Below are 14,994 nucleotides of genomic sequence, written 5' to 3'. Positions count from 1 at the left end.
TCAAACTTGGCATTTGATTATCTACTGTTTGATTGACAGTTAATGGGAAGTTAACATCATATTCTGTTTTTATTCTTTTTATTTTTGTTTAGTTTTTCTTTTTTCACACATAAATGTTTAGAATAAATTTCAAATTACAATTTAATAGTTCTTTTAACATAAAATTTTAGGAAAAGTACTTTATTTGTCCATGAGTTTCGAGGAATTAGCCAATTTAGTCCATGAATTTTCAAGAATAGGTTTAAACATTTCTCTATTAAAAATTATTTTTTCTCAACTCATTTCGCCACCTAATATCTAATCACATTTTTTTTATATATATAAATTTAATGATTTTTTATATAAATTTAATTATTTTTTTCCCAACTCATCTCGCCACCTAATATCTAATCCATTTTTTCCCAACTCATCTCGTCACCCAAGTAATTCTTTTATAGTCGTTCGAAGGTAGTGATTTTATGAGTGAGAAAAACAAATAAAAATCAAACTTTTATATAATTTTTTAAATGAACCTTCTCGTTTAACGGATTTTTTAGATGAAAATACGAAAAATATCTGTTGGTTATTTTATTAATTTATTTTTATAAACCTCAAGTTTCCATCAAAGTCGTTTATAATAATCATTTGATATATGTGTTCTAAATTTTAATTAATAGAAATTTAAATCGTTTATAATAATCATTTGATATATTTGCCCTAAATTTCAAATAATACAATCTTTAAGTGAATAAAATTATAAGGTTATTCTATTTCATTAATTTAATAACATTTAAAAATATTTTAACGTATTTATAAATTTATGTCGTGGAAAACCAATATAAGAAAACTTATATTTTTTTAATGAAAAATAGTTGAGGAATTAAAACATTTATTAGAACCAATGAAAATTTGAAAAATAAAAAATGAAATATAAAAAATTAAACAAAAATGCATAAATATTCAGAGTTGAAATAACAATATATAGGTGGAGAAAATAAATTAATGAATTCAGTTGCCGATTGATTTTCATAATCAAATAAATCTCCATCTATGTAAAATATAACCAAAAATTAATTTTAATGGTTAGAAATCTAAAAAAAGAAAAAAGTTATACAAATGAAAGATTTAACCAAAAAGTTTTTTTTGGTCAAAATAATAATTTTAAATAAATTAATGATTCTCAAGCCGGACTATTGAAAAAAAAAAACTTTGACTTTAATAGCTAAAAGTCTTTTCTAAAAAATTAATTAAGATAATAGACGAATGAAAGATTTAACCCAAAAAAAAAAAGAGGTCGAGGGTTGAAACAACAATATTAAATAAATTAATGAACTTTGAAGCTAAATCTTCATCTAATTAAAATCTAACAAAAAAAAACTTTAATTTCAATGGTTTGGAATCTAAAAAAAAGATCAACTAATAGAATTGATACAAATTAATATTTAATTTTGAATAATAATATATTAATAAGTAGAAACGTGTTCATCACTAATATTTAATCTTGATTTAACTACACAATATATCAATAGATGATTACCAATTTTATATACACGTTAAAATATTATGATGAATTTTGTTCATAACTGAAAAATAATATTTAATTTTGTTAACAAATACCCTAAAATTATGAGATTATAGAGATAGAGAACCAATAGATGATTGTACTTCTACAATTAAGAATAAAATTAAATGAATTTTCAAACTCTATGATTCTATCAATTTCTCCCTTCATTCTTTACCATTCCATAATTTTCTTCTCTCTATATATCTCCACTCACCTATTTTCTCTTTATTTCTTCTCCATTTCAATGATTTTTTCCATCATCTTAAGCAACTTTCATTTCTCTCTTTACAATATGAATATCAATTGAAAATAAACTTTACCTCATATTGTAATTAAAAAAAAGCAATAAAATGTGTCAATAATGATAAAGCCTTTGCTTAATAATATACCAAAAACTACATATGAGGATGAACAAACATATGTCACAAAAACTCATAATTAGAATAAAAAAAACAAAATTTTATATCAAAATATCATTATTCGCACGAGGTTTCTGGAGAAACATGTTTCGTGGAATTTCAACTTTTGTATTTGTATTGATTTCAGTATAGTAAGTACAATATCTAATATGTAATTCTTTGACGCATTTAAAATAAACTTTAATCTTTAAGTTGGTTTATCTTCTTAGATGACCGACCTTTGAGCTTGTTGATCTTCTTCGATGATCGACCTTTGGGCTTGATGATCTTCTTAGATGATCGACCTTTAGGCTTGTTGATCTTCTTGGATGATCGGTCTTTGGGCTTGTCGATCTTCTTGGATGATCGGCCTTTCAGCTTGATAATCTTCTTGGATGATAGACTTTTGGATTTAATGATCTTCTTGGATGATCAACCTTTGGGCTTGATGATCTTCTCGCATAATCGACCTTTGGGCTTGATGATGAGGATTAGTGTTCGCACGAGACTCCCAGAGAAACTTGTTTCGTGGAGTTAAACTTGAGTGTATTTCTAGTTTCAACTTCATTTTTTTTCTTTTCTTTATATGTATATACTTTCAAATTTCCTCCTTTTTTTAATCGCTTGGAATTACAAACTCCTTTTTTTCCCTTTATTAACTTGCCCCCATTTTTTTTATGAATTAAAGCTATTCGCAACTCGCACTCAAGGGGTAGCATTTCTGTATATTATTATTATTATTTTCTTTGTTTGCAGCAATGTCCCGATACGTGATCGCCTCCTTGACACACATAGGGATGACCCAGAAAATATCTAAATAAATCTATTGCCATCGCTTCTTGATCAACATGGGGATGACCTCGGAAAGGTCTAACAACCCCATTTGGTCGACATAGGGATGATCCAGGAAAGGTCTAAAATAGGGATGACCCCGGAAAGGTCTAACAACCCCTCATTTGATCAACATAAGGATGACCTTGGAAAGAACTACCTTATTATGTTACTTCTTGATCATACTTTGAAGATAAGGCAAATATGCCATCAAGTTAGACCGGAGTCGATCTCACATATAAGACGATGCCAGGCAGACTAGAGTTGTTCTCGTGTATGAGGTGGAGCCATACCAACATTTTTTTAGAGGAAGCGAAGTTGCACCAACATTTTGGAAGGGAGTGAAGTGTACCAATATTTTGGAGAGGGGGTGAAGCTGTACCATTTGGAGAAGGACCAAAGTCGCATCAACATTTTTAGGGAGGAAGTAAAGTTGCATCATCATTTTGGAGAAGGAAGGAAACAACCAAACCTGACTTTGAAGAGGAAATGGTGAAGCCTCCAAACTTGAAGATGGAATAGCATAGATGGAGGAGCATCAACGAAACCTCTAAACTTGAAGATGGAGGAGCATCGACAAAACCTCTAAACTTGAAAATGGAGGAACATCGATGGAGCCTTTAAAATTGAAGATTGAGAAGCATCGACGAACCTTCGCACTTGAGCTTGACAAAGTATCAACGAATCCTCTAAAGTTGAATTTGACGAAAAATCAACGAATCCTCTGCATTTGAGTTTGACGAAGCATCAATGAATCTTCGACATCTAAGCTTGATGAAGCATCGACGAATCCTCTACACTTGAGCTTGAAGTATTGATGAATCTTCCATACTTCAGTTTGATGAAGCATCAACAAGTCCTCCGCATTTGAGTTTGATGAAGCATCAGCAAGTCCTCCGCATTTGAGTTTGACGAAACACCGAGGAATCTTCCGCACTAAGCTTGACTTTGTGACTTTAAGCATGAATATGACTTTGCAAAGCCTCCAAACTTGAGCATGAAGATGAAACATTGATGAAACCTCTGAACTTGAATATGGAGGAGCATCAACGAAGCCTCTAAACTTGAAGATGGAAAAGCATTGATGGAGCCTCTGAACTTGAAAATGAAGGGAAATCGACGAATCCTCTAAACTTGAATATGGAGGGGCATCGATGAAACCTCTGAGCTTGAAGATGGAGAAGCATTGACGAAGCCTCCAAATTTGACTTCGAAGGGGAAGCGAAATGTTATTCCAAGTGTGTGTCTCTAATCTATTGTATTGCCTCCTCACGAGGGATGAACATCTTTAATTTGTTGTGTTGCCCCCAATATGGATGTGCATCTTCAATTTGGAGTGTCATTCTATAATGGAAATGAAAAACATCAATCTTGTAGTGTCACACTTAGGTAGATGTGGTACCTCTTTCTTTATAGACTAAACTTAAATTTCTTTAAGTTGCCTATGTACTCTTAAAGAAATAGATCAAATCATGACGTAGTTCAAGTGTTGTTTATTGTTACTGAACTGAACTTGAAGTTTTCTTCAAATTGCCTACGTACTCTTTACAATAATAGGGATCAAGTCAAGATGTAGTTCAACATAATTTTTTTTCATGTGACTGAATTTAAATTTCTTTAAGTTGTCTACGTACCGTTTATAATGACAGAGATCAAGTCATAACGTACTTCATACTAAGTTTGTTTTTTTTAGGGTCGTTCATCTTCTAAGCTCATCCGGGCCAGGAACAACATGAAGTTTAGGATCTTGTGATAAGGAGCTTCAACATTTAAACTTCAGAAGCTCTTATTTCATCATGGCTTTGATCATCCTCTTCATTTGTAGGATTCGTCAATATGATGAGTTTTGGCTTCACTATCAAGGAACCTTCTGTATTTGTATCAACATACAATTTCCTCTTCATATGTGAAGGGACACGATTGTGAATCTTTTCATCGTTGTTTTCTTCATGAAATGGTCTTACCTTCAAGGTTTTCATATTTCTTTTATGTTGATCGATTTTCATCTTAAGACAATAAAAAACAGATATTGAAGGTCAAACTTTCTTTGATGTGAAGATATTTAGCCTCTTGAAAGCTGAAATTCGAGTGAGTTGCAGTAGGCGGTGGACATTGGTTTTCTTCTTCTATTATGGCCATACTCAATCTTTGGAAGACTGAAGATCGAGTAGTTGATAGCTTGAGATGATCGAAGACAGAAATTCTTTGCTCAATTTCTTTTGAATCATCGACTTTTTCAGTAGTTATGTGATTGTTGTCGACTTCCACTATGCTGAGAGCGTGACATGTAATAACTTCTGATACTTCATCTGGATGATTATTGAGGAAGCTTCTTAGGAGAAATTCTGCCAAAGTTACAAGTCGTCTAAGTTTAGGGAAGTCCTTGTCTTTTTCTTTAGCATGTTTAGGCTTCCATCCCATTTTTTTGCTTTTTTTTTTTTTTAAAAAAAAATGATTCTTGTTCCTTCTTCTATAGCTTTGATAGGAGCACAACTCTTTTTGAGTGGAATTTAGCTGTTTTCTCTTTCGACGAGTTACAATGATCCATCCTTTGTCGTTATCTTCAACATGCTCATCTTTCTTCTGGGAGTCTGTTGTTTGAATATATTGTAGGAACCGAATAACTATGGGCTCGATGGTTCCAAACCGAATCATGCTTTCTCTTTGATCATAAGACACAGACGGCGTTGGAACACTTGAAGTCGTCACTATTGTGGCATGATTTGTTTGAGCTACATCATCCAAATCTAGGTCAATTTTATTTTCACGAGCCAACTTCAAAATTAGCTCCTTCAATATGAAGCACTTTTCCATTGGGTAGTTAACGACCCGATGATACTTGCAGCAGTTAGGATCATCTACTTTTCCTGCTTGTTCCAGTCGCTTGCATTCAGGTAGCTGAATAAGTTTCTTCTTCAGCAGTTGCTCCAGCATGTCCGCAACATCAAAATCATGGAATGATAAACTTCTTCTATCTTTCTTTAAGAGTTGGGCGACGCTTTTCGTCCTCATCGTGTTTTCTTTCAAATTTTGTTCGTTTTCCTTTAGAGGAAAATTTCATTGGGGTTGTATGAATGACCATAGATTCTTTAATGGCACTACCCACGATCTTTTTGTTAGGATCTACTAGCATGCAACAGAAGCAAACATAATAAAAAAGTACTCTAATTACATATAGTTTGAGTTCTAAAAGCATGCTTAAATAGAAACTTTAGAAAAGGGTTTCTAAACTACATACATTTGATAAATTCTCCCAATTATAAGTTGCTTTTCACGTGATTTCAGCTCCAATTCAACAGTGAACTACCAAGAGATCTTCTCTACTATTCTCAGTCTTGAATTTGAGTGGTGAAACTCATATTGGAGTGAATGTGTGAAGGGAAAAATGAGTTTTTTGGATGATGAACAAGCTTTCTATAGAAAACCTATTTCCAATAGTAAGCCTCTCGTTCCTCATCCGAATTGAAGTGTTTTTGTCCACTCTTTTCATGCAGGCACTGAAGGAGACAACTTAAGGCCACCTTAATTGCATGTATGGAAATGGGATTTGTGTGTGTATATGAGGGTAACACCTCAATTTTGTGAAAAAATGGGAAGATCCCACTCAAATCTAATTTCCAATTTTGTATATTTAAATTCAAATTTTAATTAATTAAAAAATTTACTAAAATTTGATTTAATTAATTCATAATCAATTAAATTTTAAACATCAAAATTCAATTTCTCAAATTGAATTAAAATTGAAAAATTAATTTTATTTTTAATTAATTAAACATATTTAATTAATTAAATAACAATTTAATATTAAAATATTAAATTGATCACACACCTAATTTTAAACATGAATCTTCTTCATGTAATTAAAATTTAAATCAATATTTAAATATTATAAACTCTCCAATTTCGTTTAATTTCGATAAATTAAACATTGATTAATTATATCGAATATAATTGTACAAACCCTAATTTGAATTTGAATTTATTCAAATTCAAACCCTAATTTTAATTTGAAATTCAATTTGAAGTATTCAAATTGATATTATTCCAAATTCACTCAACTCATAATTCAAGGTGTTCATGTTTTACGAGCTAGTAGATGGACCTTATAGACCTACAGATCATGAGCTCCAACGATTTAAGATTAATTAGCTAAAACTTTTTAGACCAAATTAGTCAGTATTCGTTAACTATTAAGTCACACCATCGTAGCTCGATAGTTGCACTCTTCTCACTGTAGATATATTTGTGTCCATTTGATTTAACCATAATCAGTAAGTCGATCATTCACAGGTTGTTCGTAATAACGGCTAAGTCAATATGTTGTTTTACCCCCGATATTACATCTTGCTCCATATGTTCCACTGATCCTCTAATGAACAATTGATTTGTGATTTAACCACTAAATTGGATCCCTCTCGGGCCAATGAGAGGGTGGGGTCACTTGTTCAAGACCTAGATTCAGTACTTAAGAGAACAACCTTTCTCCTATCCCTAAATCGGGTAGGTGTGAATTCCTTATTGCACCCTATGTCCCCAGCTATCTACCTGGTCTTACCCCCAAAATGGGAGTCTTATTAAACTGGCACTATTGAGCCAACCCTCACCTATGCAAATCTAAAGATAATCCCAAATAAATAGGAGTTCATATTTAGCTCAGGATTAAGGTCGAATTACCTAGGTCATCTAGGCGAAATGTCAGTCTTTAAACAGTAAATAATGTTATAAAGTAAAAGTGACTTATTTCTTGGTCTGATCTTATACAAACTCATTGCATAGGATTCCTCCACTCCTCATGTATCGAACCAGGATCACTTCGTTTGTAGCACTTTACAATAAATTGTAACAACTACAGAGTGAGCAACATCCAATAGTGTTACCATAATAAGGCACCCAATCTTATTCGTATACTATAGATCATTTTGACTACTTAATAAAACATGATCCACTTTTATGTCTCCACATAAAGTTCAAGTATTCATTTAATAGTCATGGATCTTAGTTTATTGAATTTAAACTTTATAAGTGCAATTTATAGATTTCAATAACAACTTTATTGAAGTAATGTCGAATAACATCTTTGATAATATAATATATTTAACTTTACAAACTGTGAGTTTTAAGACATACAACCCAACACTCTTCAGTGCCCTTGGTTTCATTCTTGTGTTTTCTCCCTTCAGAGATTAGAAAATCTTTAGTTCCCCCATTGGCGATGCTTAGCTCCATGTCATGAGTGTGTGCTGCCAGCTCCTCAAACGTATGAGATTTTATCCCTTGTAGGATGTAGAGAAGCTTCTAATGCATGTCTTGGATGCACATCTCCACTGTGGACAACTATGTGAGCCTATCTTTGCAATCTAGACTTAGAGCTCTTCATCAGTTGATGTAGTCCATGACCGACTCTCCCTTTCATTGCTTGGTGCTTGTCAACTCCATCATGCTAACGATACACCTAGCGATATAAAAGTAGTTGAGGAAGTCTTTTTCCAATTGTTTTCAATTGTCAATCGCTTCTGGCTCTAGATCAGTATACCAATAGAAAGAATTTCCTTTCAAGTTACAAAGGAACTGTTTGACTAGCACGTTTCCTCTGGTTTCTGCATTTTCACAGGTTTCGATGAAGTGAGCAATATATTGTTTCGGATTGCCCTTTCTATTAAACTGCTTGATCTTTGGAGGTTGGTCCCCAACAAGCATTCTCAGGTTGTCGATTCTCTTAGTGTATGACTTAAAGTACATAAAATAAGTATGATATGGGCCTCTATATTGAGCTATGATGAAGTTGGTGATCATATCCTACAATTGTTGGACCGATAAGAAGGCAACAGAAGTTGATTGTTGTGATTGGTTTTCATGCAACACGGTCTTCCTTTTGTTATTGGCTTTAACAGCAAGAGTTTGACTCGACTCAGCAACTTCACGAGCCTGCATTTGTTATTTTAAGACAATGATTTCATGATCTCGCTCTTCTACAGCTTTCATTAGGAAATTTATCTTCCTCTCCATCTCTGTCATGGCTGACTTAGCTGGTACATCAACCATCATGATAGACATTATATGAAAGTGTGATCTTTTCTGTAATCGATCTGAAGCAGGAGTAGAGTTGTTAAACAAGAATTTTCTCTGATGAAGATCTTGCCTTTAAGAGATTCCATCAGTTATTCCCAGTCTTTCTTTGTAAGGACAAAACCTTGTTCTTGTTCATGCATGATCTCTTTTGAATAGTTGCGGGTGACAAGTCCCGTGTAAGCGTCTCTCGTGACAATTTCTTTAGATTTAGCTTTCTTTGGTGCCATTTGTCGACTTGTTAACTTGGATGATGAGAAAGAGATGAGAGGTAGAGAGGTCCCACTGGCTATGCCAATTTGTTCGCACGAGGTTTCTAGAGAAACATGCTTCGTGGAATTTAAACTTTTGTATTTGAATCGATTTCAGTATAGCAAGTACAATATCTAATATATAATTCTTTGATGTGTTTAAAATAAACTTTAATCTGTAAGTTGGTTTACCTTCTTGGATGGCTGGCCTTTGGGCTCGTTGATTTTTTTGGATGATCGGCCTTTGGGCTTGATGATCTTCTTGGATGATCGACCTTTGGGCTTGTTGATCTTCTTGGATGATCGACCTTTGGGTTTGATGATCTTCTTGGATGATCAGCCTTTTGGTTTGTTGATCTTGTTGGATGATTGACGTTTGTGCTTGTTGATCTTCTTGGATGATCGGCCTTTGGGTTTGTTGATCTTTTTGGATGATCGACCTTTGGGCTTGATGATCTTTTTGGATGATCCACCTTTTGGCTTGTTGATTTTCTTGGATGATCGGCCTTTGGGCTTGATGATCTTTTTGAATGATTAGTATTTACGCAAGGCTTCTAAAGGAACTTTTTTTGTGGAGTTGAACTTGAGTTGATGTTGATGTTGATTTGATGTGATGTGATTCGATCTCTAGTACTTGATACTTTGATTCTCTCTCAGTTGAATGCGTACGTGATAGCTGGTAGAAATACAAGCTATTGTAGCCTTTTACTTAGAATTATGAAGGCTAACAAGCAGAATATGCGTTGATAATACTAAGAATTTATGTGAAAAGTGAGCTTGCGTCGATCAGCACTAAAAATCCTCGTTAACCCTATATCATGCGTTATATGGCGTCAAAATATATATTTTTGTAGCTATCGCAGGAATCGTTCGCATGCGTTGATCCCAGACCATCGCAAAGTTGATCACATATGTTAATCATTAAGAAGACAAGTTCATCGTATGGATGTTGCAGCTATAGAGTAATAATCGTGATAAGAAGGTTAATCGCAAGGTGGGTGGAATGCGTTGATACTTCAGGAGAAGCAAGCATGAACGCATACCTTAGGAGTATAAAAAAGATAAGATGATGTTGACATTTCACCTACCGCATTAGAAGTGGCAGTGACCACTAATGCTGGTGGTGTTTTTGCTCTATAAATAGAGCCTTAGAGCCCAAATTCAAGGTATCCGAGCTTCTGCCTTAAGGCAGATCCTTGTGATCACAGATGAGAGCATGAACAGACACTCTTTGAGGATTTTCCACCTCCACAGCCCTTTTCGAGTGACGACGAGAGTTACGCTGGAGATAGAGCTCGAGAGAGACTTCTCCACCATTCATCCATAGCACCATCAGCAGCCTTGACGCATTTCCAATGAAAAGTAAGAGATTGCTTGCTTCTAGCCTTCCACCTCTCCTCTTATCTCTGTATTGTATTACATTTTGGCTTAAGACATTAATACATTCTATAATCAATGCATCTATTAGTTCCTTCAGCCTCATCTTCTTCATCTTCTTCTCCTTTATCATCGTTTAGTTATCAAAGATAGTCGCATACTTAATCGTGTAGCCTAGAGATAGAACGCATGTAGCAACTGATGCGTTATTTTATGATGTGAAAATGTGGGTGAAATGCGATGGTGAAATTGTGTTGAGCACTCAAGTTTCCTTAGCAGAATACAAGTGTAAACTCCACTGAGTTTCCTGGTAAGTCCAAGGTCGAACTTAGGGACTTGTGAAAATAGGTTGCGATGGTAATTTTTAGGATAACTTTGTGGTAACAAAGTAAATCAATAGTTGTTGAGGTGGTTGTTTGCGGTGATGAAAAATAAATAAATGAAGCGGATTTCAGAAAAGTCGGATTGCGTGATAGATGCACTGAGTATGCGGATGAATGGGTTGAGAAAGTCTTTGGCTAGCGTTACTTGGAAATGCGTCAAACTATGCGATCATGCTACAACCATGCACAACAAGTCATTTTCCAATGCAAATGCAATGCTCCTAAGTCTAGGACGCACGTGTTGAATGCAAAAGTGTCCATAGAGCTTATTCCTAAGTCTCTACTCTTGTCCTATGCGATGATGCAAGATGCATAAAGGCAAGGTGACCGCACATAATCATATCCTATCTCTAGGATGCATGTGATGTGTTAATAGCAAATAGTGTTTATTCCTAAGCTTCTATCTCTTGATTATGCTTTCTAATCTGACTCTCCCGAGCCTAGATTCTAACCTGACTTTCCCAAGCCTAGATCCTATTCTTAGACTACCCTCCCGAGTATCTCTAATGGACGAGTGAAGCATACATAATGCAAGATAATCGCATAGAATGAAGATTCCCAGTTGTGCTAGCTAAATGCTTCTCAACCCATTCAACAGATTTAGATACTCATGCGTAAATAACAGAGAGTGAACGGATATAGAGAAGGAAATTCCATTTTTATAAATGAGTTTAAGTACAAAATAACAATGGAAGATAAAGGGTAGAGAGCCTGGTAGTAATTCCTTGTTGACTGAGGCTTTTACACTGTCAATCTCTATTCAGTTCAAAAGATATTCCTGCTTCCGTAGGCGTCGAATCTCTCTCTGTTCTTGAAGCTTCTGACGCTTTCCCAAGCTTACTAGAACGATCTGTCGGCACAACCTCCTTCTCTAGCGTTCGCCTTAAAGTAAAAGAAAATCTAAGAACAGGACTAAACTATGAATAAAACTTGTGAACTCGCGAGATAGTGAACCGATTTTCTGAAGGATGCCTTTGGTATTTATAGAACTTCCAGTGTGAAAGGCGGCTTCTCTCTCATGGTTGCACAGATGGGACGAATTTAATTCATGACTGATGCGCCGAATATTTATCACCGAAAAGCTGAATGTACTTGTTCGTTAGCGGCTGTCAACTTAATTCGGATTCGACTGTCATCAGCTTTCTGTCCCATCGTGATTAATTATACCTTTCACCCAGATGCGCCCACCAAGTTGCGCTGACCAGGTTGCAGCAATCCTTCTTGAGCAAATGTTTGCGAGCACAATCACCGCAAAGCCTTGCGGTAATGTTGTGCTTGACCAATGATTTCCTATGATCGCAATTTTCGCCTTGCGTCAACGCATTTTCTGCACAAAAATACAAAAATCAACTGTTCCTATGCGATGAACGCATACGACTGCAATATTATGAATTTGATGCTTTTTAGACGCAATCTAACATGTTTTATCAACACAAGCCAGCATTGTTTAAGAACTTAGTACTATGATGACGTTCATTTTTGCTCATTATCAGCAACCCATCGAGAGGTGTGTGTTGCGGGAGTATAGTGAGTAATCTTCTTCGCTTGGTGTGAGGCGGTAACAACGCTTGTCAATGAGCTGATTAGTCGCAACTAACTACCTGAGAGGGTAAGTAGTGAAACACACTAAAGCAAAGTAAGCATTGTTCCTAGAGATAGGCACGATCTTATGCTCGACGCAACCATACATTATAGAGTTATAGACATGCGGCTCGCCACCAAGAGGTGTGCGGTGCATTAATGTGGCGAGCTGGGATTACTCGGACGACCTAACATAATGAATATTATTATACGTTGACAATTACTGCATCTCTACCAATTCTCATTGTTAAACTTCCATTGCTCAATTTGTTTAGTTAGGAGTAGGAGTAGTGCATAATCCTTTAACATTTGTCTTTTTACTTTTATTCACCGCCTCAAATGCATTACTTCACAAACATTATTGAGTTACAAATCCCTGTGTTCGACCTCAGATCATCCCGAGAAACTTGCATTCTTGTTATACTTGGCGAGAAAGTAAGAAAACTTGAGGCAGGAATACATGGTCATCACATACATGCTTAAACACATATTGTATATTTTCTACATGACCATCGACACATGGAGATCAATGCATAGCATAAGACGCATATTATTTCCTCCCTCCTTTTCCAATGCATCAGTACGCTTGATGTATAGAAGCGGAGCATGTGGATGTTTTTGAGTTTGGTCTCCTAGAAGAATACTTGTATCTTCAAAGGACTTCAGTTTTCAAGTGTGGTCAGCTTTATGAGTTAGAGCGTCTTCTGATTATTGGGAGAATTCTCTCTAGGTTCTCTGGAGTGTAGAGTTGCTGACCTCTGACAAATGAAAAGGACTTCCCTATTTATGGAGTTCTTAGGTGGGCTTCGTGAACTTGGGCATCGTTGGTCCATGGGCCTAGATCTTGGGCCCATTAGTTGGATTTGCGCTTGTTGATCCATGAGTATGACTCTTGGGCCTAATTAGTTGGATTTGGATTTGATTTGACATCAGGGTCAAATTCAACCTACTTTTGGGTTTAGAGACTTTAACCTAAATAATAATAATATTAAATTGGACCAAGTTAATTTTATCCAATTCAACGACCATGATGAAACCACGTGGCGTCATCGAAATTTGTCTTCAACTTCAATTTGGGGCATACGTCAACTCCTAATTGGTCCTAAAGGTTTATATTTAGATTTTCATCATTAATTTAGTAAACGACGTGGCAATTTGTGGTTGGTCCAACATTTCTCCTTCAACAATCATAAAAAGAAAAAATAATTGTGCATTAATGTGAGAAATTCAGGGATTGCCTAAATATCAATTGGGAGTAATATATATTTGCAACCAAGATACAAAATAAAAATCTACAATATATTATTATGGATGAATAAAAAGAAAAGTCATGGTATAAAAGGGAAAAACGAGATATTCTTTAACATAATCACTTATAAATATATCAAAGATTTAAACAAAAATAAAATGTTTAATCTAAAAAAGAAAATCTTATTAAAAATCAACATTTCAATAAACAAAATTCAATCAAATAAAATCCCAACTTAATCTTCATAACACAGTCACAAATTTTGAATGATTTGTTCATCGTTTTATTTTGCAAACAAAAAAAAAAAAAATCAAATCCATGAAAATCCTCAATTTATACCAATTCTAAGATCCATGGAAATTTGTAGCATAATGATAGAATAATAAATTTTGAATTTATCATGGTAATGGATGAATCATACGTGAATCCAATGGTCATTCATCAATGTCCATCATCAAAATTTTCAAAATTATGAAACTAAGTAAAACGACCATTAACCTTTTAGAAATCTTAAATATCGTTGTTGGGATCTGACAATTTTTAAGGAAGAAATCACCATCCAACAAAACTAATTTTATGAAAGTACTTGTTCATAAAAAGTTTTCATTGTGTTATAAAGAATTAGTTATCCTGGAAAGGTTTTAAAATGAAGAGGTTGAAAGGTTTTATAATGAAAGAGTATGAGACCTTTAAAAAATCAATTATTTGAAGAGCAAAAAGTAAGGGTTTAAAACATTTTACATGAAGGGGGAAAATGAAAATTAAGGAAAAATGATAATAAAGGAATTTTGGAAAAAAAAGTAAGGGCAAAACGGGGAGTCAAAGATTCTCCCCGATTTGCCCCTTTTAATATAGTATAGGTATACATTTTTTTCTTCTCCTCTTTCTCCCCTCTTCTACTTCTCTCTCATTTCTCCCTTTCTACATTAGTTTTTTTGTTCTCCTCTCTATCTTCTTCTTCATACTCTTGTTTTCTCTTCTTTTCTTTTACCCTATCCCCTAGTTTCATGACTCATTTGTTTTAGAAAAAATAAAAACAATAAAGTGGGAGAGAGAAAGGAGAAAAGAGAAAAAGAAATTGACAATAGCATGTTAATAATAAAAAATTGACTGTCTGAATCAAAATGCTAATAAAGCTAAGTTTTACTTCCAAGTAAACTTGATCGATCGATTATAATATGAAAAGTGAAGTCCATTTAAATATGTTTTCCATAATACTAGTTATCAATATCATATGAATTATGAATAATAAAAGAATTCTTTTTGCAACAATTTTTATTACGGATGAGTAAAAATGTAACAACCCGACTCCCTG

The sequence above is a fragment of the Benincasa hispida genome, chromosome 4 (assembly GCF_027475165.1).
Source record: "Benincasa hispida cultivar pf3 chromosome 4, pf3_genome.v1.1, whole genome shotgun sequence".
Taxonomy (NCBI): Eukaryota; Viridiplantae; Streptophyta; class Magnoliopsida; order Cucurbitales; family Cucurbitaceae; genus Benincasa; species Benincasa hispida.
Note: the sequence above shows the minus strand (reverse complement) of the source record.